The sequence below is a fragment of the Talpa occidentalis genome, unplaced genomic scaffold, assembly GCF_014898055.3.
Source record: "Talpa occidentalis isolate TD23 unplaced genomic scaffold, MPIMG_talOcc4v2.1 talOcc4.18, whole genome shotgun sequence".
In the NCBI taxonomy this organism is placed as follows: domain Eukaryota; kingdom Metazoa; phylum Chordata; class Mammalia; order Eulipotyphla; family Talpidae; genus Talpa; species Talpa occidentalis.
In genome coordinates, this window is record NW_023601851.1 from 7,220,490 (window position 1) to 7,246,270 (window position 25,781).

The window sequence follows — 25,781 nt, forward strand, 5'->3', positions numbered from 1 at the left end:
GAGTCCCTAAAGAGGGAAGCAAAAGAAACGCAGGAGATCAAAGAATTAATGGAGGAACTAAAGAACTCTGGGAAAAGCAATGAAAGCAGAATAGATGAAATGGAAGAACGGAGAAGTAATCTTGAAGAAACAGAAATAAAAAGAACCAAAACAGAAAAGGAAAGAGAAGTACGAAGGAAAAATAATGAAGAAAGACTTCGGGAACTATCTGACTCCATGAGGAAATGAAATATAAGAGTTATAGGAATACCAGAAGGAGAGGAGAGAGATGTAGGAACAGAGAAAATATTCCAGGAGATAATTGAAGAGAACTTCCCAAATGTGAAGAAGGAGCTGAAAATTGATATACAAGAAGCAAGAAGAACACCAAACTTCCACAACAAAAGGAGAAATACAGCAAGACACATAATAGTAAAGCTCCCAAGAATCTAGGACAAGGAAAAAATAATGAAGCTGACAAGAGGGAAGAAACAGATAACATTCAAAGGAAAAACCAATCAGGCTGACATCAGAATTCTCCGAAGAAACACTCCGGGCAAGGAGAGAATGGAGGGACATAGTCAACAGACTCCAAGAAAACAGATGCCAACCAAGAATACTCTATCCCGCAAAGCTCTCCTTCCTCTATGAAGAAAGAATAAGGACCTTCCCAGACAAACAGAAACTCCGGAATTTCATTATGACTAAACCCCCACTCCAAAAAATACTACAAGTAATCCTAAAGCCAGAACCTCAGAGGGACGAATAACAACAAAATAAGGCCAAAAAAAAGTTATTAAAAGAATAAATAAATAAAATCAAAGGAAAGACAAACACAATGGCAAATACATATGCTAACATATCAATATTAACTCTAAATGTAAATGGACTAAACTCTTCAATAAAAAGACACAGAGTTGCAGCCTGGATTAAGAAACAAAACCCAACCTTTTGCTGTCTCCAGGAAACACATCTAGCTACAAAAGATAAAAATAGACTCAAAGTAAAAGGATGGAAAACAATCCTACAAGCAAATGGACCAAAAGAGAAAGCAGGAACAGCTATACTTTTATCAGATAAAACAGATTTCAAACTCCAAAAGATAAAAACAGACCCGAATGGTCACTACATTATGATCAAGTGGACAATACTTCAAGAAGAAATAACACTCATTAACATATACTCACCAACCAAACGAAGGAGCACCAAAATATATTAAAAAAAATAAAGGCAATCAAGGCAATTTGGTAAAAAAAAAAAAATGCCCTCCCTGGCAATTGGCCTGTACCCTGGTTCATGTATAAATAAATAAATAAATATTTTAAAAAATTTGAATAAAAAATATACAATTTTGAGAAATATTTTCTCTAAAGGAATTAGTAAAAACAGTTTCTATATTTCATCAATAAAAATGTCTCAGTATTTTCACAGATAGAATAACTACTTTAAAAAAAAATAACTACTTTTTAAAACTAATGCACTTGACCAAAATTTTAAAAAAAAGAATCAAAAAAAAATATCCATTTCTATCACTGTCTAATGCCTTAGGAGTATTAGTTATAAATGACACCTATATAAAGTCTAATAAAAAATCCCCAATTTTGAGATCAGGATTTAAGATTTTGGTAATCAAAATCTAGATCAAAACTTAATGGCTGAATTTGAAGCATGCAAGCATTACATTTTTCATGCTGAGTATCAATATTTTATGTTGAAATGTCTTTATTTTCAAAAGGAAGCACATAGTATTCAGGAAAAAAAAAAGAGTAATTGACCTAGTCTACATCAAAAAAGATAAGTTTGCATTTTGATGATTAGACCTAAATCTCTTGATAAAATTCTTTTCAAGAAAAATTCCAGATTGACTTCATTCTTTCCCCTTGTCCTAGCAAAAATTAGCCTCGTGGGCAAGTTCCTTAGCAACACTGTGTTCCTCACAGGTATGTAGGAAATGTATATGATATTAAGTCTCTCTTATTTTTCTTGGTTTTCATCCATCTATCTAGTACTTTCCTAAGAAATAAATTTGTTTTTTGGGATGTTAGAATTTGCAACTCTGAAATTAATTTAAAATTCCAGTCCTAAGAAAAACTAACAGTTACAATTGGTATATCTCCCTTAATTTTTTTCTTTTATCATTATTTAAATGGTGGCCAAATTTCATATAAAACTAAGGTCTTACTAAGTTTAAGAATGAGAATTTGTTAAACAATATCACTTTCTCTAAATATTGTTGAGCTTGCAGGTTTATATTTTGCTTCTTAGTATAAGAAAACTAAAATTTAATGACATCTCACCTAAACAAATTAAGACAGTTAAAATATGTGTTTCTGTAAAGTTATCCATGATAATAGGGTGGTCCCCAGGAAAAGGGGAGGTTCCAGGTTCTCTGCCAACCCAAAGGAAGGGAGAGAAGGGAGCTGAGAAGGGAGAGAAGAAGCTGCAGTGGAGACTGAGAAGGAAAGAAGCAGGATGGAGCCAGAAGGAGACCTGGAGGAGGCACATGGAGCTGAGAGACACGTGCAGAAACTGCACTTGCCTTTTGGTCGTGGACTGGGTGACAACAGCATGGGCGAGAGACCGGTGGGGAGGTGACGATGGTGTTTTTTGTCTTGATTTTGATTTTGCTCTTTTGCTCTGGTTGTTTCTGATCCTTTTCTGTGGGTCCCCACCGGAAGGTGCTTTAGACTTGGGACAGGCTTTCAGGCCTTGCTCTAGGCCAATCCTGTTTGGGTGGACTTTTCCCCACAAGGTGACAGGTAACTTTGGATGCTTGATTTAGAAACTATATTCTTTACCTTTCCTGCATTGCTTACTAATTGTATTAACGTTCCTTTTCATTTAAGTCTCATATGTTTTCTGTTGATGCCGCAGATGGCAGAACCTAGTTAGAGCAGGCAGGTTTGTGGTGTCTGGGCTGCCCTTCTCCCTGACCTCTAACAGATTCTTTGTCTTTTCTGTATTGTTTACTAATTGTGGTAAAGTTCCTTTCCATTAAAGTCTTAAATGTTTTGTGTCGATGCGGCAGATGGCAGAACCTATTTAGAGCAAGCAGCTTTGGGGGTTCTGCGGTGCCCCTCTCCCTGCCCTGTAGTAGACTGACTACTGACACCTCCTGGATGACAAGTGATAGGGCCCAAGGACGTCACCAGGTCCCCAATCACATGGTCTCTGTGGTTAAGCCTAGGGTAACCCTGGATGTCACAGGTAAGATATTAATTTTCTGATTGCTATAGGAGACACTTACTCTGTACTCACCCAGCATTCGGGACCCAACTTCCCCTCCTCACAAAATATAATAGGAATGCCTTAATGGCAGACAGAATAGAAAGACTGGAAAGGAGGTACCCTGACACCAGAACCTGACTCACAAGGAGGTAGGGATAGAGGGAAATAGCATGACCATTAACTCAGCTGTAGAGGTTGTGACCCTTAGGCATCAGGGCCTTATCACAAGGCATGAGACCCAAGCAGGATCAGATGTTCTAGGGAGTGGAGCACAGACCTGAGGGGAAATATTTGGAGATTGGGCCCATCCTGGAATCTCCACTCCCCATCCTGGTATCTCCGGTCCCTCTTGGATTCTGCGTGGTTATCCAAAATCAGCAACCAACTGACGGCTCACAAGGAGTGACCCCCCCAAACAGAAGAGGACTGTGTCTGTAAAGTCTCTGCAGTGGCTCAGGGCAGCACTCCCTCTACCCACCTGGGACTGTGTAGGTTCCTCTTCTTACCAACTCTCTCCCTCTGCAGGGCAGCAGCTTCCTGCCTGCCTATGACCTGTCAAGGCTGCCTGCCTGCAACCATGCAGGCCTTTTTCAGCAAAACCTGCCCCTTTCCCATTCCCTAATAAACCTGTTCTTTAAATATAACAACCGTCTCTGTCTCGTGGAGAAACTCGCCTGGGAAACTCGCCGCATGCCAATGACAGGGGAGCACTGACACCTTTCCCAGAGTGAATCCCAGGACCCCGCTGTAACGCAACCAAACCATTCCAGGTGGGTTTATGAACGGTTCTAGCAGCCACATGCTCCTCGCCCTTGTTTGTAGTCACCGTTCTCCTCCGCACACTCCACTGCTCTCTTCCACCCTTGACATCGCACCCCCACCCTACTCCAGGTGCCGCCATCAGGCCTGCATTCAGGCCCGCAGGGATCCGTCATCTCTCCTAATGGCAGGAGGGCAGAAAAGCCTGATGCTTTTTAACTTACCCTACAATCCACCCCCTCAGTGTTTTCTGCCAGATCATCTACATAGATACAATTTTGTTTCTTATCAAACATAAACAATGCAGCCATGGCCCACAAAAGTGAATAGTATACATCACACTATAACAAAATACAACAGAACACAAATTAGTCCAGACGATGTATCAACCTAGTGGCAAAAGACATTCATTGGCACCAGCATTGGTGCCATTCATTGGCACCAGACATTCATTGGCACCAGCAGATGATCCACCAAATCTGCTGCCTAAGGAACTGCAGCATGCAAGGCGGGAACTAGCTTATTTAACTCATGATAATCTACCCTCATGCGCCAAGAGCCATCGGCTTCTTCACTGGCCACACCGGTGAATTGTCGGGGCTGTGGAAAGTACGCACAATGCCCGCTTTCTCCAGTTCTGATATAGTGCCCGTAATTTCCTTGTAGCCTCCGGGCAACTGATATTGCTTGGTATTAGTCACTCGCCTAGGGACTGGCAGTTGTGTGGGCAGATGCTTAGCATGTCCTCTCACCACTGCCTTTACCACATGCACTCTAAGGTGAAACTCTCTGGCTGTGGTCTCTAGCCATAAGCCACGTAGTACTTCCACCCCCAGGATGTACTCCAGGATGGGCGATACATATACTTTATACTCTTTTGGGGGGTAATCACTCAATCCCCAGAGATAGTCTCACTGCTGTCACCTTGACACTCTGGCCTCCATAGCCATCAATACAAATAGACCCGTGAAATCTTTCTGGATTTCCATAGAGCAGAGTACATTCTGCTCCTGTGTCTGCCAGAGCTAAAACCCTTTGCATGTTAGTTGGGGACCAGTGGATGGCAAGCTCCACATGTGGCCTCCGGTCGCCCCCCGTCCCCTGTGGACAGGTTCCTTGGCCCTCACCCTATTTGAAAGCGATCAGGCCATCACCCGAGGATGGGGTTGGCAGCAAGTGTCTTCCAGGCGCAGGGTATGTGCCTGAGGCCTGGAGTTTCCAGGCTCCCCCTGAGCAGCAGTCCTTCTCATGGTCATGAACCTGTGGTCTTCTTGCAGCTGCTGCCATAATTCCAACAAACATAGATTGGGCTGTGCATGTATTTTACTGCTATCTACACCTGCTCTCACTAAATCTGTCCACATTTGGTTATGGGTGACTTTAATAAGTTCTGTGATGCCAAGAGGCTTCCTTTCCCTCCTTGGCATTCCTTTTCACTTTTCAACAACTACCCATATTCCCTTCTGAGTTTGAGAGTGCCAGTTCTCAACTTCGCCCAAGCTGGCTATCATTGTTGTGACGTCATGTAGCTGACGACCCACACGGAGTGCTACAACTGCCATGAGGGATCCAAATGAAGATGAAGGGGCATTTTTTAATACCAAGTCTCTCATCCCTGCTGTGAAACGCTCGTCATCAGGACCACAGGAATTCACATGAAACATGGCCTATCACATCCCCAATTCCCGAATGACCTGTATCAGCTCGGCGTACGTCTCCCATCCACTTACTGTGTCCGGCACGTCTCCTGCATCAGCCAGACTGTCCGTATGGCAGCCATTATCCATTCCCGGAGGGTGGGGTCGCCCTGTTCATACCGCTGGCTGTTCTGTAGCCTCTGTCGCAAGGATGGGTATAAAGCCACGGAGGCCAGTCTCTCCATCACTTGTGCCATACAAATAATCCCATCCAGCCCCAGGCCCCACAAATGTAGCAGACAGGCTGCCAAGGGTTCCCTGGATTCTGGTGGAAACTGTTTGTCCAAGTCCACCAGTTCCGCCTGGGTGTATGGTTGATAGGAAGTAAATTCTGTCATTTGTGGTGGTCCAGCAGCCTGACCGCCCCCGCCCTGCTGGGGCCATGGGTGGCTGCTGCTTTATTTCTGAGTCACCACTTGGTGGGCCCGGAGCAAGGGACCGTCCTCCACCTCCTCTCCAGAGGAGTCCGGCATCTCCGGGGTCGCAGTTTGGTTTGCCATCGCCGGTTGGGACTCGGGCAAAGGGCCAGCCTCCCCCACCTCCTGTCCTGAGGAGGGGTCTGGCATCTCTGGAGTCACAGGTTGGTTTGCCACCACTGGCTGTGATCCGGGCAAAGGGCCAGCATCCCTCTCCTTCCTGTTTGAGCTGGAGTCTGGCATCTCCAGAATGGTGGGTTGGTTTCTCTGAACTTCCTCCTCCAGAATCCTCAAACATTGTTGCAGTTTTCGCATCTCTTCCCGCATCTCATCCCATACTCGCTGGACTCTAGATTGCTCTTTCTGCCTGGACTGTCGCAGAGCTGTGAGAAACATCCACCCCACTGCTCCTGTTACCTCGCGGGCACTGCACCCATTCAGGGTTTCTTCTATTTCATACAGGGCCTGTTCCAACTGCCCCGGGGATCCATCTATCTCTGGCCATTCCTGGGGAGGTGCCCACATGGCGAGGAGGTCGGCCACTGAGTACCATCTGCTCGTGGCCGGCCACCTGGCAATCCCTCCCCAGGTTCCAAAGGGTTTCGTCTGTGTAGAGCCATCCTGCTTTGAACCGTCCTGCCATCTACGCCAGTTGTAATGCAACCAACCCATCCCGGGTAGGTGTATGAACGGATCTAGCAGCCACATGCACTTTGCTGTTTGTAGTCCCTGTTCTCCTCTGTACGGGGTGGAACTGGGTGATCTCCTGCAGCTTGTCAAAATTAACCACCTTGGAGACTGGCTGCTTCTTGGAGCCCAGCTAAGAGGCAGGGGATGAAGCGTCTCAGCGACCCCTGCCCCCACGACCCGCGTCAGTGTCAGTCTGGTATTCCCAGCCAGGCTCCTGGTGGGGACCTGCTTCAGGGCCCGGGGGCATGGTTGTGTCAGTGAAGTGGGCCTGATCTGTGTGGCCTCGAGCAGACTGAAAAACACGTTCTCTGTGATTAGAGGTCAGGGTGGAAGAGAGGATAACGTGTAATCATGACACCGAAGGTTATAATTGTAACCTTAGGTGTAACCTTGGTAAGATAACGAAATTCTTTGGTGTAGTTAGTGGGGTCGTTAGTGAAAGAGCCGAGACACTTTTCAATCTGGGAGAGATCAGACAGTGGGAAAGGATCGTGGACTCCACCTACTCCTTCGGTCCCCGCAACCTGCCTAAGGGGACAAAGAGGACGACTGTGAGAGCAGGTGTGGTGGCTGGGAGGTGGAAGGGGGGCCAGGCCTGGGAAGCTGAAGGAGGTGAAGACTGAACATCTAGAGGATCAGAGAATGCAGAAGAGGGGTCTGGAGAGGGTGAAGAGAGAGAAGAGTCTCGAGACTTGGGATGTAGAACTGGTTTGCAGGAAGGAGGGCCTGGAGCGCACGAGAAAGCAAGCCTGGACATGAGGGATCTCTGACCATGTTCCATGGCGGTGACAGAAACTATTCAGGTCTGTAAGGTCCGTGAAATGGAAAGCGCCCTGTTCTGGCCAATGAGAGCCTTTCTCCAATGGGCACTGAGGCTGGGCAGTGTTGCAGGAGAAGACTAGATGCTGAGGCGCAGATCTGGCCTGAGCCCCAGCGGATCGAGGTTTGAGAGACGGCGTCCCAGAGGGATGGCTGGGCTCAGCTTGGAATGTGATGACACAATGGCTAAGTTGGCTCCTCTCCCGAACGAATGGGGGTACAGACTCAGGAACGCAGTTTCCCATGACCTCATCTGACCTTTGGGGGCACAGGACCCGAATCGCGGCGTCCCACGACCCGGTCCTGGCCTTTGGAATGGTGGCAGGCGAGCGAGGGGGACATCTCCACCGCTCGGTTGACACCCGGACTGGGACAACTGGGCTGGACGGGCGTCCCCAAATCCAGAACCAGGAGCAATGGGGGTCGGCTGGCATAGGCCTGCGGTTTATGGAACAGTCAACCAGGATGGGGGTGAGGAGAGGAGCCGGGTAACCAGGGGTGAGGGCCTCCCAGGAAGGAGGGTCAGGCAGGTGACTCACCCCCAAGGATCAAGGCCTGTGGTGGATGTGCGGCGTCTACAATAGAGAGGAGAGTCCCAGGGACAGGGAGGCGGCCCTGGCGCCAGGGAACACAGCCTTCTGGGTTTCGGGCACCAAGATGAAAGGTTTGGCGTGGCAAAGAAAAGGGGAGCCAGGCTAAACTTTCTCAAAGGAAGGGAAAACTCATTGTGCCCCAAGGCGAGCTTTGCTGACCCAAGGTGGGTTGTCCCTGAAGTCACGGCTGTTGTGGGGGGAGATGTCATTTCATAGGGTGAGGAGACGTTAGGCAGGAAAACTGGGTTGGTAGCGGGGGATACAGGCTTAGGGGGAACAAAGTTGTTTTTTCGTGGAGCCAAGTTGTTTTCTCCTGCTTATGGCTTCAGTTTCGGTTTGATGGAATCAGGGGTACTGGTGTCAGGGCCATCTTATTGTTTTTATGTGGGCTTCCCCATTCCTGGCCCCTGCATCGACCTTTCATACCAGCCTTTTGTTGATAGGAAAAGGGGCGACGGTTCTTTCTTTGGCTACTTCCTGCTGGACGGGGGCGAAGACCAGGGTGGGGCTCAGGCCTGGTTATGAGACGGTCTTTGCAAGGACGTGAGGATATGGGTGGAAGAGTTGGTTAAAGGTGCTACGGGGCAGGTCTTGGATCCGGTGTTGGATGAAATGCAGTAAGCATGGGACAAAAAAAAAAAAATAAGGTTAGGATCAGAGGCCCTGTGAGTGCTAATACCTTGCCTGAGGCTGTGCTGATCTGGAATCTCCAGGCATACACAGAAGAAAGGGATGTGGCTTGAAGTGATGGGATTAGAAACAGAGGAGAGAGAGTCAGAGGGCCTCTGCTCTGTAGGCTGAGTGGAACCTGGACCAGGGGCGCAGTGATGCGTACCCGAGTTGGGCCCAGCACTCACATACATACTGCTTGTCCACAGGGACCGGTTTGACCCTGCAAAGCTGATGCCAAGACGTGTTGCCGAAGACCTTGACAGCCGTTGGTGTACTCAGGATGATCGTGTATGGACCCATCCACTTTGGCTAAAGTGGTTTTGGAGAGATGGCTTTCGGAAGAACCTGGTCTCCAGGACAACAGCAGGTTGACAGGTGCATCAGGGGACGGAGGCACAGGTTGTGGCAGACAATGGTCTGCGTGTTCTTGGAGCAGCTGTTTGAGCATAGAGAAGTATGAAAAATATTCAGCCAACAGTGTAGGTTGGACGGGGAGCTCATGGTTAGTAAGAGGAGGTCTGCCATATATCCGTTCAAGGGGGGTCAGGAACAAGGGGCCACAAGGGGTGGCTCTGAGGTGCATTAAAGCCAGTGGGAGCAGCTCCACGCAGGATTTCTGCAGCTCAGTGGAGAGTTTGGTTAGGTGGTCTCTGGTCAGGCCATTTACCCATTCTACCTTACCAGAGGATTGTGTTGGGAGGGAATGTGTAGTTTCCAGGTGATGCCCAGGGAGGAGAACTGTGGAGTAATCTTTGAGATAAAGGCAGGTCCACTGTCCGACTGGTGATGGTGTCCACCATAGTAAGAAGAGGGTGTTATCTGCGTTAGGGAGTGGAACACCCGTGAGGCCTAGCAGGTTGGAGAGTCGTGGATTGGGAGAGGGAGATGAGAGGGTCTTTGACAAAGAGTAGAAATCTAACAGACAAGAGGGTGATGGAGGGGAGAGAGCCTGGTGAATGAGTAGGTCCTGGAGCCGATGTGGAGAACTAACATGTACAGGTTGGCCCAGTGTGGGTTTTAAGGCCTGTCTAGCTAGACGAGCAGCTGCCACAAGTGAGCACAGGTGGGGCTGCCATCCTCTTACAGTGGGATCCATTTGTTTAGAGAAATAAGCAACTGGTCGCTGGACAGCCCAGGTTGGCCCAGAACCCCTAGAGCAATGCCCTGTTGCTCATCTGTCAATTACAGGAATGGCTTTCCCGGGTCAGGGAGAGCGAAGGCTCATGTCAGAGAGCTTTGCCTGGATAAAGCAGAGACAACAGGGCGCAGAAACAAAGAAAAGCATCATCATGATCACTGGGCCTACTAGGGGCAGGATCCATGATGTCTTGGCTGCATGTTCGGCTGATGAGGTAGCGATCAGAGGGGGCTTTGCTGGTCAAATGAGCAAGCCCATGAATGTGTTGGGGAGGGGGAGACACCTGAGTACACACAATTTCTCACCAAAATCTCTCTCTCAGATCTTCAACAATTTCATTTGTTTTCTTTCTTTCTAATGCCATTTCATTTTACCCATCTTGCTTTACATTATCTTAAGGCCCTTCAGAATATCCCTCTCCCATACATTTCTTTTTTCAAACACACATACCTCACCTCACTTGCATTTACCAGACTTAGCAAAACCTTAGTTTTAGAAGGGAATTGAACACCATCTAAACAATGATGAAAAAACACAAATTTAAGTTAGATAGCCCCTGTAGCTTTTCGTTCCTGTCCCCAGAGATTTAATTGGCAGATAATGGTGTCCAAAGCCTGCATCTGTTGGGCGATAAAAATTTTTCCAATTTGGCTAAGGTCACCCTGCAGGGTTTGAATCCAGGGAGGAGGAACGGGTGGGTGGCCATCTGGAGAGGATTTTTAAAAGGGGAAATTCCACCTGGGCTGACACTGAGTAAGAATCCCAAGTTGCAAATGTTTGAGGTGACAATGCTCACTGCGGGACTGAGATTGATCATAGCCGAGGGCTTCCTGGTGTAGGAAGATGTGCAGTTTTTCCAGCTGAGCAGGTTGTGTGGAGTAGGGCTGGTCTATGAATAAACTCTGTCCACCTTGAAGAGTCCTGTTTGGATTCTAATATACTGGTCCCGAGTCTTTCTTAAGGGGAGCTAGAGACCCTCTCCATATGCTCCTTGCAATCTGCTTGTTTTACCACGTGGGCCCAAGCCTTTGCAAGAGCTCCTGCATCCTCTATGCCATCCCTGTGCCCAGGATAGAGCAGCAGGTCTCTCCCAGCAAGGGGGCAGTATGGTTCTCAGGGAACTGAGCCTATGATGGGGGAGAGAGGTCCAGGGTTTCCTGCCTTTGGCCCTGGGGCCTCTGACACTGGGGCCACCCACACAGCCTCATACCCCTCCTGGGGCCTTGTACCTGCTCTGCTCTCCCCAGCCCCTCCACACCCCAACACTCACTCGCTCTGCTCCCCTCCAGGTGTTTCACCAGTTTTGTGGCCCTCCTGGCCCTTCACCTGCTCTGCTCCAGGGACATCTGTGCTCCAGGGACATCGGTTTTGCCCAGATTTCTGTGCTGCAGTCCCGTGGGTCTCATGCTCCTCCTGGCTCCTGTGACTGGACCCAGTCCCTGAGCCTCTCCAGAGCCTCAACCTTCCCTGATGTACTCCTGTTCCCCATGGCCACTGAGTGGTTGTGCTTTGAGTGTGGGGAGGCTTTGTCTGGTGTGTTGCGATTTTTAGTCTTTGTCGCTCTGCAAATCGAATGCTGCACAGCAGCAACAAAATTCTAGGATAATATCTAATACCCTATCTCTGGCCCTGATGACTGCTGAAGGGGCCACTGTACTGGTAGGCCAGCAACATAATGGGGGAGATCTTAGGGTGGTGCTGGAGGGCTGGGGAGCTGGACTGATTGTGTTGGCCCTGCTTGCCTGGTCCCTCTCCAGCTGGGGGCCTGTCTCAGTGTTGCTGCCATGCTCCCCAGCGTCCTCCAGCTGGAGGACTGACACCAAGGTGCTGCTGTGCTCCCTGGTGTCCTCCTGCTGGGGTCTGGCCACAGAGGTGCTGGTGTCTCCCCAGGCATCCTCCAGCACCGGGCCTAGAGCAGAGGGTCTGCCCTTCTGGGCGTCCTTTAACAGGGAGCCTGGACCTGCGGTGGTGGTGAGCTTCTGGGAGTCATCCAGCTCAGGGACTCCTGTGGAGATGACCCTGTTTCCCGGGGTGGCAACCTTTCCCCTCTTTTGGACTTCCTGCTTTCGCAGGATACCCGGCCTTGGGGTATTCCCTGAAACCTCAGGCTGCGGGAGGCAGTCCTTGGAATCGGGGTCACCAGGCTCCCGGAAGGTGACACGCTTTGGCACCCGGGAGGTGACGCGCATGGGCCGCTACTCCCCCTCCTCTCATAGTCCTCCTCCCCTGTCTGCTTCCTGGAGCGGAGGATCAGGTAGGTGGCCATGACCTTGTCGTACTTGTTAGCGTCAATGGCCTTCCGAATTTCCTGCCTCTGGTAGCCCAGGCGCTCCATAGCTTTGGTTATGGCCAGGTCCTGGGGGCTGAGCGACAGCTCGCTGAAGGGCAGGAGTCCCTCGCTCGTTTCTGCTACCCAGGCGTGCTGCTGTATAATCCCAGGGTGCTGCGCCTCCAGGACTCTGGTGCCAGCATTTTGGCCAGTAGATCCTGGCATTGCTCCGTGAGGTAGTCAGGCAGATGGACCCACCTTCCCAGGACGCACTCCCTGATTGCCTTGAGCTTTGGGCCCCTGAAGGGCAGTGTGCCAGTCACCATTTTATAGAACATGATGCCCAGGCTCCACACGTCCACCTTGGGGCCGTTGTACTGCTGGCCAAGATAGACCTCGGGGGCCCTGTATTCTGGGCAACAGCAGCACGTGCTCAGCGCCTGGTTGAAGGCCTGGACGCTGAGCCCAAAGCCCACCAGCTTGACTTTTCCCTCTCGGGACAGCAGAATGTTCTCGGGCCTCACATCCAGGTGCGTGATGCCGTTGGCATGGCAGTAGCTGAGGGCCGCGAGGATCTGCTGAAAGTGCGGGCGGGCCTCGCTCTCGTCCAGGCGCCCACGCCTGCTCAGGAAGTCCTGCAGGTCCTCCCCCTGCACGTACTCCATGACAAGCTGCAGCTCCGGCCCGTTGTCCACCACCTGGAAGAGCTCCACGATGTTAGGGTGGTGAAGGGCCTTCATGCACCCCATCTCGCGGGCCAGGAGTCGGAGGTCTGGCAGCTTGGACTTGCGGACTTCCCTGATGAGCACCTTCGTGCCCGTGAGCACGTGCACTGCCAGCGTCACCTTGGCGTGGGAGCCCCGTCCCAGCTCCCGCAGCACCAGGTAGCTTTTCCCTTGACGTCCCTGGAACATAGTGCCTATGCACTTGACTACGCTGACTACCCTCACCAGCCCTGACTGTGCTCCCAGCCCTTGTGCTACCTCCGCTGACAGCTGATTCTCCTACGATATTAACAAATGTACTATTAATCTAGTATTAATAGTACTCAGAAAGTATTCACTAACCTCACTAAATACTAACAATGCTAACTTAACTCCACCAACAATACTAACCACACTCAGCTTACTAGCAATACTAACTACACTACAAATGAATGAAACTACACAAACAAAAAATGACAAATGAGATGTAAATGTAAAAATGTGATTAAAAACAAACTAATTTAAAACTAACCACTAAATTTAAGAATAAAACAGAACAACAAAGCCCAATAGAACAAACAACAGAACAAACAACAATTAGAAACTAAAACCTGAAACAAACAAACAAACCAAAATAAAAACCCAGAGAAACGACAAAGGGGAAGAAAGAACAAACAACGAAGCAAGAACAAAAGGGAAAATGGGTGAGTTCACTCAAAAAATAAAATCAAAAAACTAAAAACTGACATAAAAGAATAAAGAAAAAAAGCCAATAACAAAACAATAAAGGAAAATAAAAAATAAGGAAATAAAAGGAAAAAAAAAAGTAGAAAAAAACTATAAGCAAATAAAAAAAGGAAAATAAGTAAAAAATAAAGAAAGAAAAATAAAATAACTAAAATAAATAGCCTAAACAAATAATTAAATAAATAAACCAATAAATAAAGCAAAAGAAAACCAAATACCGCAAAACACAATCTCTCTCTCTGTGTCGGCGTCCGGAGTGCACAGGTCACTGTCCAAAGCTTCCCGGCTCCTGAGGACACAGGCGCAGTCCGGGCGGGCCTGATGGAGGCGGTGCTGGTGCCGTCACAATGGCTCTTTGTGGCGTCAGAGCCAGAGGCCACAGCCATTGGCAGAGGGAACCCCCAGCGGTTTCTCAGCCTTAACGAAAAAGCTGCCTCTTAACGGCAACCCTTGGAATGCCTGAGAGGCCCTTTCATCTTTCCTGAGCAATCCCGTCCTGGGTTTTGGCTTTTCAAGGTGTCCCCATCCTGGCCCTGCCTTGTGCAGATGCTTTACTGTCGCTTTAACACTGTGGGGTGAACAGCAAACAGGGGGCCCAGGTGGTTGGGCGCGTGCTGGGGAGCTGTCCACAGCCTCTGCCGCGCCCGCAAGGGGCCCACGTGGCGCGCAGACCCCTCCTGCCCTGTCCGCTGCTTCCCTCAGCAGTGGATTTCAGTCAGTCTGCCTGTTCTGTTCCTGGCTCTGTCTCTGGGGAATCCTCTCACCCTCCTGCACATCTGCCCTGCACCCCGTGCTTGTATAAATAAAATAAATCTTTAAAAAAAATGAAAAAATGTTCAACATCACTTGCAATCAGGGAAATGCAAATCAAAACTACCATGAGATACCATCTTACACCAGTGAGAATGGCACATATTAAAAAAACTAGCAACAACAAATGTTGGCGAGGTTGTGGAAAAAAAGGAACTCTTCTGCACTGTTGGTGGGAGTGCAAACTGGTCCAACCACTATGGAGAGCTGTGTGGAGATTTCTGGACCTACTAAACATAGAGCTTCCACAGGATCCAGCAATTCCACTCCTAGGTATTTACCCAAAGAACACAGAAACATCAATTCCAAAGAACACCTGCACCCCTATGTTTATAGCAGCACTGTTTACAATAGCTAAGCTTTGGAAACAACCCAAATGCCCAAAAATAGATGACTGGATCAAGAAGATGTGGTACATATATACCATGGAATATTACTCAGCATTCAAAAAAGATAAACACATGCAATTTGCAGCAACATGGATGACGCTGGAAGGGATCATGCTCAGTGAAATAAGCCAAAAAGAAAAAGAAAAATACCGGATGGTCTCACTCATAGCTCTAGAAACTTAATAAGGGACCAGGATGAATAACTATAAGAAAGTGAAAATCAAATCAACAAAACTATGAACCAGAGACACTTTTGGGCAGGGAGGGATTGTCAGAATATTGCTATAGTTGGGGAATATAAAAATAAATTTATTAATTAAAAAATAAATAAAAAATAAATAAAAAAAAAAGGAGTCACAGTTACTACTGTTGGAGTGAACTAGTAAGGTTTAAATTCTAAAATTTTCAAGAGGTATTTTCAGGATTCTTTTTCAGCTGTCTTTCTTTTTTTGGGTTTTAATTGTGTCATGGAGTAGAATAGTAGAAAAATAGCATTAAATAATAATACTATATACACAATAGTTCCTTTGAGAAGGAATATACTAACAAATCCAATAGGTCATAACAATGCCAATGTGCTTAAAAACTAAACAAAAATGTTAGGTAATTCAGAATACTTCGTTTTTTATGTTGCTTTTAACACTTTAGCCAAAATAAAGTGATTTAATAGTGATAAATATCAGGAACTATAAGTGTCATTGTTTTAATTCTATATATATTACATATATCTATATGTGCACTTACAAATATATTAATATCTGAGGAAGGATATTTAGAGAAGTTAATTACTTTTTCCAAGGTTACCTATATATGACATTCACTCAAAAGAAACAATGACTAATTATTGAGAAACTACACTGTACTTTTGTAGAATTGATAGTGTTATACTGATCAAGATATAGAGAGACTGTTGTGATAAAACTGACTTTTCAGTGGCAGGGAATAAAAGCAATATAAATAAGTTTTAAAATATCCAACAGAGAAATAACAAATGGTGATAGGATCTGTACAAAGGATCAAAACAAACCAATTGAATTATCAATAACATATAGGATAACATCAAAATATGAAACCCTTCAGGATATTTTTTATAAAATGTATGCATCTGTAAGGCTATGAAAACATTATTCTTTAATGGAAATTATAAGACTTCAATAAATGACAATATGAACTCTATTTACAGACCAGTATGCACACAGCAAAGTTTGGGAGAAAGCACAATTGCAGAGGGGAGCACGGACAGGCAGAAATGACTGAATCACCCTGCAGTAAGAAAAAGGAGGTCAGTGTTTCATGTGGACAAAGGAGAAGGAATTGTGAGACAAGGTCAAAGATATTCACAGAAACTAGTCACTCAGAACTTCCTAATTCAGGGTGATGGCCTGAATTCATGCTAATTGTGAAAATGGAGAGAGATGATGGTGAGTGGAGTGAATTGAATAATTTGTGTTTGAGAAAAATCTCTTTGCATTGGGGAAACTAGATTGTAGGAGAACAAGAATGCAACAGGGAAAACAACCGAGAAACTTGCAGTAGACAAAGAGAGAGGAGTGGGTCAGAGTGGTACGTTGCTTAGGATGTTAGCTAATAGGGCTGATTTGGATGGATATAGAAAGTGAGGGAAAGACAGAAATTAAAGATGCTGCCAAACTTTCTATCCTGAGCAACTTGGTAGATCTAATTGCTATTTGCTTTTTATTTATTTATTTATTTATTTATTTATTTATTTATTTATTATACAAGCCCTGGGTACAGTCAGAAGTGCGGAGGGTGAGAGAATTCACCAGAGCCAGAGCAGAGAACAGAATAGGCAGAATGACGAGATACACTGCTGAGGGGAGCAGCGGTCACAACAGGAGAGTTCTGTGGCGCCATGTGAGACCCTTGCTGGTGGTCAGGGATCAAACCTGCGTTGCAGAGGCTGCGGGCAGCTTCACAGCCTTGCACTCAACCGCTGCGCCACCAGGGGAAGCCCATGCTTTTTTTTTTAAGTTTTATTTTTATTTGCTGAATTCAGAGAACAAAGAGTAGAGGTTTGGGTAGATAGAAGATTGCTGTAGTTGAAGAGGATAGATTCCATCTTCTTTTATAAGAAATCACACCACTCTAATATCTAACAAAGATTTATTGATATATAATGTTGTGGGGAAGAATCAAGGTGGAGACCCTGTTGCAGGGGTGAAAGAATTCACCAGAGACAGATGGGAAAGGCCAGGTGAATTTATTGAAATACACTGCTAAAAGAAGCAGAGGGCGAAAGCGGAAGGGTGTACTGCTCAGAGTTTGGGTCCCAAGTCTCTCTTTATACTCGAGACACCATTGACTGGTTAGGGTGACTAGTCTTGGGTGTGTCCTGACTGATGATCTGAATCAGCATAGAGGATCATCAGTTCTGGGCCTCACCAGCTTAAGGTCCATGTTTCCATGGCAGTTCCATCCCTACTCCCTTTATCATTCCAGCCTACCAAACTTGCCTGCTGGCCAAGGAGTGGGGGCTTGGTTTTCAAATTCTTAATGATACCTTGACAGACTAGAGGTGCAGGGGTGAAAAATTTCACCAGAGGCAGACTGGAGAACAGAAAAGGCACATTTGTTCAAATACACTGCTAAGAGAAGCAGCTGGGGAGACAGGAAATACCTGCAAGTGAAGACAGATTTGGGGCTCCCTTTTATAACTGGTTTTGTCAGTTTTGCTTTGGGGAGTGAGTTTTGGGCTGGTTAGTGCAGGGGTGTCTGATCCTGGGGGGTTGATCTTTGACCCAGAATGTGTCCTGGCCTTGCCTCCACATTCCTGGTCAAAGGGATCCATCTTACGGTTTGGGACCCAGAGCAGCCTTATCAATCTCTCTGTTTTCAAGCCTCCCAAACCTTCCTGCTGGGTAATGGGTGGGGTTAATTTTAACCTTATTTAACGCTACCCCACCAGATACCATTTGGTTTCTGTTTTCCTGCCACAGTGGATACTTTCCTATATGTGATTTACATTCCCTCTTCCTGGTCTTCACCTGTCTGCATCTGTTAAATTCAGAAGTCTCTACTGACAGAAACAATTCAAAGCATGCACTTTATGACTTAACACTCTTACATCAATAAGTGTCAAGTAAATTACCAAAAAGGGAACCCCAATTCCCCAAAGGCTAAACACGGAAGCAATTCTACATTTTCTTAAGAGAGAATTTCTGACAATTAGGTTGTAAGTTATGGTACAATCAAAAGAGCAAAGAGGGGTGAATTGGGTTGCTTTATTTTTTTATTGCTCATTCCTTGTCAAAACCATGTTTAAATACCAAATATTAAAACATGTGCCCATCAAATAAGCAAAAATAATATAAATTCTGGAAAAAGGAAAGAAAATACTGTGATTTCCAGAGAAAGGATCATGTTGTCACTCCTGCAGTATACATCTGGCCCAACACGGGTGTCAGGGTATCATTTCATAAGTTTAAAAACTAAGCTCTCACTCTTACCCCATAGTCATGTTTGAGAGACTTGAGCAGAGAAGGGCATCAATTAGGCTGCCACGGGAACTGGGCCACTAGTCTGACCACCATGGCAGATAAACCAGCCCAACTCCAGGAATGCAGAGGCAGGGCCTGCACATGTGTCTGTGTCAAAGGTCTGCACCCAAGAGCAGACATCCCAGCTGATAACCCGTGCAAACTGGCTCCCCAAGTAAGAAACCCTATGTAACCCTAGTGTAAAAGTCTCAAATCCTTCACACACAGCTGTATATCTCCCTGTTGCCCCCTGTTCCCTTGCAGGCTATTTCAATAAATCCTCCTTTTCTGTTCTCTACTCCATCTCTGCTGCACTCTTACACCCCCATACCTCACACATCCCTCAGCTATGGTTCCACCACAAAGAGTGCTTAATAATGTTTGTTCAACTTAATGAACTATCCAATCATCACTTATATCACTGACCCCTGAATTATTATTATTGAATATAATTCAACCCCTGAATTATTATTATTTCTGATATAAATGTTATCAACAGCATTAGCAAGCTAATATTGGTTGGGCAATTAAAGATAAATTCATTGATTTTCAAACTCTAAAATGTTCCCTTATTTTCTGTAGATTCAGAGACCTGATAAGGGAAGGACACAGGCTCAGATCTCTTTCTTCACCCTCCCTATGCCAGAGAAGCTGCGCTTGAATGTTTACAAATCATGACTGGAGAACAAGGATTGACAGATTTGTCTCTCATCAAGGAATAAATATTTCAAACTTTATTCATCATATATTGTAGTTTATTTTTTGTTTGTTTTTTTTTAATTTTTTTATGGAGGCATGTTTTTATTTATTTATTTGTTTGTTTGTTTGTTTGTTTAAACATGCACTGGGTACAGTCAGAAGCGCGGGAGGGTGAGAGAATTCACCAGAGCCAGAGTGGGAGCAGCAGAGCCAGAGTGGGGAGCAGAACAGGCAGAAGGACCGAAGTACACTGCTGAGGGGAGCAGCGGGCGGCAGGAGAGGTCTGCGCGCCATGTGGGACACTCCTCGTGTGGCCGGGGAGTAGCCCGGGATCGAACCGGTGTCGCAGAGGCCGCGGACAGCTTCACAACCCAGCGCTCAACGCAGCTTCACAACCCAGTGCTCAACTGCTGAGCCACCAGGGAGGCCCTATTGTAGTTTCTTTTGCAACTACTAAAATCTGCACTACAGCAAGGAGATAGCCAAAGGCAATTAAATGAAGGTGGCTGGTTTTTCATTGTATTTACAAGGTTGAATTTAGCCTGAGGGTGTCATTTCCTTGTTCTGAGGAAATAATTTCCCTTTTCTCCACAATTCTACATCTTTGGGTTTGCTCCATGAATTTTGAAGTGGCTGGAATTTAGGATGACTTAGAAAATTTGCATCAAAATGTGGGTCTTTGAGCAACCCTCATCCATCTTGTAGATTCTGACTCCCATGTATTAGAGCAAAAACTGTAAAGAACACACAGCAGGGCCTTCCCGGTGGCGCAGCGGTTGAGCGCTGGGTTGCGAAGCTGCCCGCGGCCTCTGCGGCGCCAGTTCGATCTCCGGCAGCTCCCCGGCCACCAGAGGAGGGTCCCACATGGCGCACAGACCTCTCCTGCCGCCCACTGCTCCCCTCAGCAGTGTACTTCGGTCCTTCTGCCTGCTCTGCTCCCCGCTTTGGCTCTGGTGAATTCTCTCACCCTCCCACACTTCTGACTGTAAACAGTGCATGTATAAACAAACAAAAAAATAAAAAATAAAAATACATGCCTCTTTAAAAAAAAAAAAAAGAACACACAGCAATCAGAATAAATGTCCTCTGAAATTAAGACCTTAAATGTCCCTTCATATGCCATCAGTTGATTCCATTGTTTTTAAAAATTAACTGCTGAGAGAGAAAAAAATTAAAAAAGGAAAAGTATGAGGATTGCGTATAAGAGAGCAAGTCAAAATATCTCAGAATAGCTTTCACTTTTTTACATATATATAAAAATGGAGTTTCGGAATTATCACCAATTTCATGAGCTCTAATAAACATCTTTGTGTTTCACTTCATTTTCTTTTAATTTTTACTGAAGTTCCACTGGTTTCTACCATTATATAGTGATAGGTTTTGGTGTACATTAAAAATTAACATTTGAATAAAAAGTTTCTATTCTTCACCATACAAGAACTCCTTTACCCAAATTCCTCAGCCCTTTTTCCTGTTTCCCTCTGGCAGCAGATATTTGGTTCTTACAGACAAAGATGTTGTTTTTGGTTTGTTTTGTTTGTTCATTTGTTTTGTTTCTTTATCATCTATATAGGTGTGAAATTGTAAAAGGGTGGTCCCCAGGAAAGGGGGTGGTTCCAGGTTTCCACCCCACCCAAGGGAGGGTGGAGCTGAGCAGGGAGAGAAGAAGCTGCAGAGGAAACTGAAGAAGGAAGGAAGCAGGATGGAGCCAGAAGGAGACCCGGAGGAGGCACGTGGACAAGAGAGAGCATGAAGAAACCATGCCTGCCTTTTGGTCGTGGACTGGGTGACGCAGATGTGGGCGAGAGACCCGTGGGGAGGTGGCAATGGCAGTTTTTGTCTTGCTTTTGATAATTTACTCTTTTCCTTCCAGAATTGTCTGGTGGTTGCTGATCCTTTTCTATGGGTCCCCACTGGAAGATGCCTTAGACCTGTGGCAGGCTTTGGGGCCTTATTCTGGGCCAATCCCTTTTGGATGGACTTTTACCCACGAGGGGACTGGTAACTTTGGGTACTTTATTTAGAAACTATAGAGACACACTTCGGCAGGGGGTGGGGTTGGGTTGGGGGGATGGGGGGTAAGGGGGGTGGGGAGGGAGGTCCAGGGAGAGGAAGGCTAGAGTCAAAATAAGGGGGGGTGCAATTGTATTGGGATTATAACCAAAATGAAAATGCATACATTGTGCAAAGATGAAAAATGATGTAAGAATTATATAAAATAAAATATTAAAAAAAAGAAACTGTAGTCTTTGCCTTTCCTGTATTGTTTCCTAATTGTATTGAAGTTCCTCCCCAGTAAAGTCTCATATGTTTTGTGTTGATGCAGCGGATGGCAGAACCTATTTAGAGCAGGTAGGTTTGTGGTGTCTGGGCTGCCCCTCTCCCTGCCCTGTAACAAAATCGTATGGTGCTTTTAGTATCTCTCTGACTTATTTTAGATAGCAAAATATATATACTCTAGGTCAATCCATGTTGTTGCAAAGGGCAGGATTTCATCTTCTTATAGCTGAGTAGTCTCCCACTGTGTGTGTGTGTGTATATGTGTGTATGTGTGTGTATATATATATATATATATATATCTCAATTTTTTTTTATTTTATCATCTACCAGTGGGCTCTAAGTTTGTTTCTCTGTCTTGAGTGTTGTGATAATGTTATGATGAACATGGTGTTCCATATATCTCTTTGAATTTAAATTTGTATATTTTTGTGGTAAAGCTTCACAACTAAAGAGAAGTCAGCTAGCTGGGTCATGTGATATTTATTTTCTTAAATTTCTTGAGGTATTGCCACACTATTTCCATGATTGCAACAATTTAAATCCTGTAACAACAATCTACAAAGATTTTGTCTCTCCACAACTTTACCATCACTTGTTTCTTGTCTATTTTGATAATAACCCTCTTAACAGATAGGAGATGATCGCTCATTTTGCTTCTGATTTGCTTTCTTAATAGGAGAGGAGGAACACGTGTTCATGGGCCTGCTGCCATCTCTGTCCTGTGGACAAGTCGCTCTTCAACATCTCTGTCCACTTTTTAATGGGGATATTTATTCTTTTGTTGACGAGTTTAATGAGTTCTTTATAAAATTTCTATATTAAGCCCTTGTCTGACATATGTATTTTCTCCAAATCATTAGTTTTTTTTAATGGTGGTTTCTTTCACTCTATAGAAACTTTTTAGTTTAATATTGTCCCATTTGTTTATATTTGCTTTTGTTTCCTTTGACAATGTAATCCGATTGACAAAAGTCATCTCCAAGGCTGATTAAGGAACTCTGTCATTTTTGTTTTTCTGTGTATTTTGTGATTTGAGAACTTCTATCCATGTCTTTACTCCACTGTTGGTGGAAATGTAGACTGTTTCCTTTCCTGGAAAATTAGGATAGATATTTCTGAAAATACTAACAATAGTTCTACCTTATGATCCAGCAATCCCATTCTTAGATATCTCTCTGAAGTATACAAAAACACTAATATGAAGGGATATGTGCACTCCTATGTTCACTGTAATGGTATTTTCAATACCAAAGTGATGGAAGCAACCTAAGGTCCAACAACAGATGAGTTGGTTATGAAGATATGGCACACAACACACGAATACTACTCAGCTACTAAAAAAACCCTCCGGATTAAATCTTGCTATTTGCAATAATATCGATGGTACCAGAAGAGACTATGACTCACAGAATTAGTTAGAAGAAAGATAATACCAGGGAGAGTAAATGGTTTGCCCACAGATCCAAAACTGTAACCTAACTTGAAAATAAACGAAAATCTCTTACTTAGACCAATTTTCCATCAACTACTTAAAAATTTATGGGCACAGAATGACCTACATCTATTTCAAACATAGTTTTTTCTTTAGACTGTTATTTCATTGCAATCTGATTCCGTATGAAAACTTATAACATAAAAAGTTAATGAAGGGCTCTTTATTAAAAGAAATGGATAAAAGGGATCTGAAAAGCATTATCCTTCAGGACTACAATGTGAAACCCTGCCATTTGTTATTTTCCATTTTGTTATGATAAGAATGAAAGGTTAAATATTTTCATATTAGTTTTTACTTTGACATTTACCAAAAGACTCTTTTCATTTTCAGAGTCACTTAAAAACCAGAAAAACTGTTCATATCAACCATGTAGTATATAGTCCTTACACATGCTTACCAATTAATTTAAATCTAAAAGTGGCCTGTGACATGATTCTTTGATCAGTAAAGACACATTAATTTTATATTAAATTCTATATGGCCAATACTGCAGTGAGAAATTATTGGGAAAGGGGCCTCGCTGGTGGCTTAGGGAGTAAGTCTCAGCTCTGTCACTGCTGTGGCCTGAGTTCAATTCTCCACGAGGGAGCTAAGCCACATAGGGTGCAGCAGCCTTCTCCTGTCATGCCTGCTGCTCCCTTGAGCAATGTATTTCAGTACATCTGCCTGTTCTGCTCCCCACTCTCTCTGGTGAATCCTCTCAACCACTGCACCTCTGGGCTACACCCCAGTTCTTCTATGCTTAAAAAAAGGTGGCAGTCTTTGTTTGGAAAGTCTGCAAAGCAGATCAAGGAGAAAAGACTTTAATGAGAAACTATTTGAGAATAGTAGAGAGCAATATGATGAAGGGATAAACATGGTCACTCAAACTAAAGCATAAACTAACTGAATAATAAACATTTTGAGAATAAATCAATCAGCTAATTCTGTTACATTACATTCATTTATCAACTTTTAATCAACTTGCTTCAGTGTATTTCTGATACATTGTCTAGTCCACAAATCACTATACAACAGAATACAACTTAAATATATGAAGGAAAACTCCATTATGGAAGTTTGTAGATGGCTCACAGCTATTCCATGCAAACACAGTTTGGGGAACCTCCCCTCAGGAAACCACAGGAAACAGGTCTTGGACCCAAAGTCTCTACACGGATGGTGCCACAATATGCCTCCCGTGGGGCAGAGAAGTGTGCAGGCATGAGCCACAAATCCATGGTCCTCCTTGGAACCCGGGTCCAGGTCAGTTATTTAGGCTTGTGAAATAGGACTTGGGCCCTATTCCAAAATGTGCTAGGGATCAAAACCATGGCAATACAACCCTGCATTTCCATTACATTGTGAGTGCTCCTGCATCAGGAAATAACCTCCTCTTTTCACCACCATAGAGGACACTTGATTTTCCTAGGGCTACAGGAATTAAGGAGTAATGTTTTACTATCTCGTCTATTTCTTTCGCTGCCACTATTCCCTATTGGAATGGCATTAAAATTAGCTAAATCAGACTGGAAAGGAAAGGAAAACAATGAAATAACTGCAGGGGACATAATTTGAGGAACATTTTCCAGGACATAATTTGAGGAAATTCAAGGATTTTCTATATTATTGATGCAGATGTTGGCTACATAGATCAATGGAGGAGGAAACATTTTCTTACCCATAACTTAGATGTGGTATAAACGGAATTAGAAATTTCCTCCACATCTGAGGATTGGAAAGCTGATAGTATACCAGAGACTATAATTCAACTAAGAGGCCCACATAGTAAGACCTCCATAACGGATCATGGTTTTTAGCAGTTATGTAAGCAAAATACCCAAAAGCAATAATTAATATACCTGTGTGTGTTACACTAGTTTATAACACTGCATAAAGTTTTGGAGTACAGCTTCACACCTATCAAAACGTGTAATTCCACACCACACACACCAACAGAGTTCTAATGAGCCTCCACTAACAGGCTTCCCCTAACACACGCCCCCTCTCCAGGATCAGGTCCTCCTGCCAATTTGTGTCTGCACAAGCATCGACTTCTCTTCTTCCGCGCGCGCGCATGTGTGTGTGTGTGTGTGTGTGTGTGTGTGTGTGTGTGCCCTCACCCCCTGAAGGAGGACTCTGGTGAAGTTTTTCTTAGAGGTGACCCAAGAACCCCCAACTGTGACCCCAACACCTCTCCCAAGGAAACAAGGAAAGTCTGAGAAACTGTCATCCAGGCAAACTGGATGGGATTATTGGGCATAAAATGGCATTAGCAAAAACGAATTAAAGTATGGCGTTATTATGTCAACATTGCTGCATTAGTGGTAAAAAAAAAATCTGTACTCATGTAGGATGTTAACAAAATGGAAATGGTGTGGGATAAACAAGACCTGTACTGCTTTGCAAACTTTTTTGTAATTCGAACAGTATTCTTTAAATGTTATTTTTTAAAATACTCTCAATATTTAATAGGTTATAGATGGAAAGTTTTTTTTTTTCTTTTCCAGTTTCCCAGGTATCACCGTCCAGGGAGTGGAGAGAAGGGTTCTGGGAGAAAAGCTGGAAACCTCACACACAGGGCAGGCTCCGGAGTCTCCTCTCCTCGGAGCCCTGCTGCTCTGGCTCCTCACAGAGCATCTCACCCCAGGACGCCGCCCTCCAGGACCCCCAACTCTGCCCACCTCAGCCCCGCCCTGTCCTGGCGGCTCCACCAGAGTCCGGGACAGGCGGCAGCGCCCCCGTGTGGCCACAGGGCTGAGCACAGGAGACCTGAGCCGCCCTTTCTCCTCCTGCAGCCAGGCCCTCCCCAGGCTCCCTGGGCCCCCAGCGGCAGGACAGGGATCTGCTCACAAGGGGGCGCCCAAGTCCAGTGTCAGGTCAGAGTCCTCCAATTTTCTTAGTCTATGGACAAAGGACAA

At 45.2% G+C, this 25,781-nt stretch overlaps 1 protein-coding gene across 1 annotated transcript in view; it reads left to right on the plus strand.

Annotated features, from left to right (window-relative positions):
• LOC129146158 (zinc finger protein 39-like) overlaps positions 1-25,781 on the plus strand; it is a 170,624-nt gene that overhangs the window by 102,265 nt on the left and 42,578 nt on the right. The gene's annotated exons all lie outside the window — the stretch shown is intronic.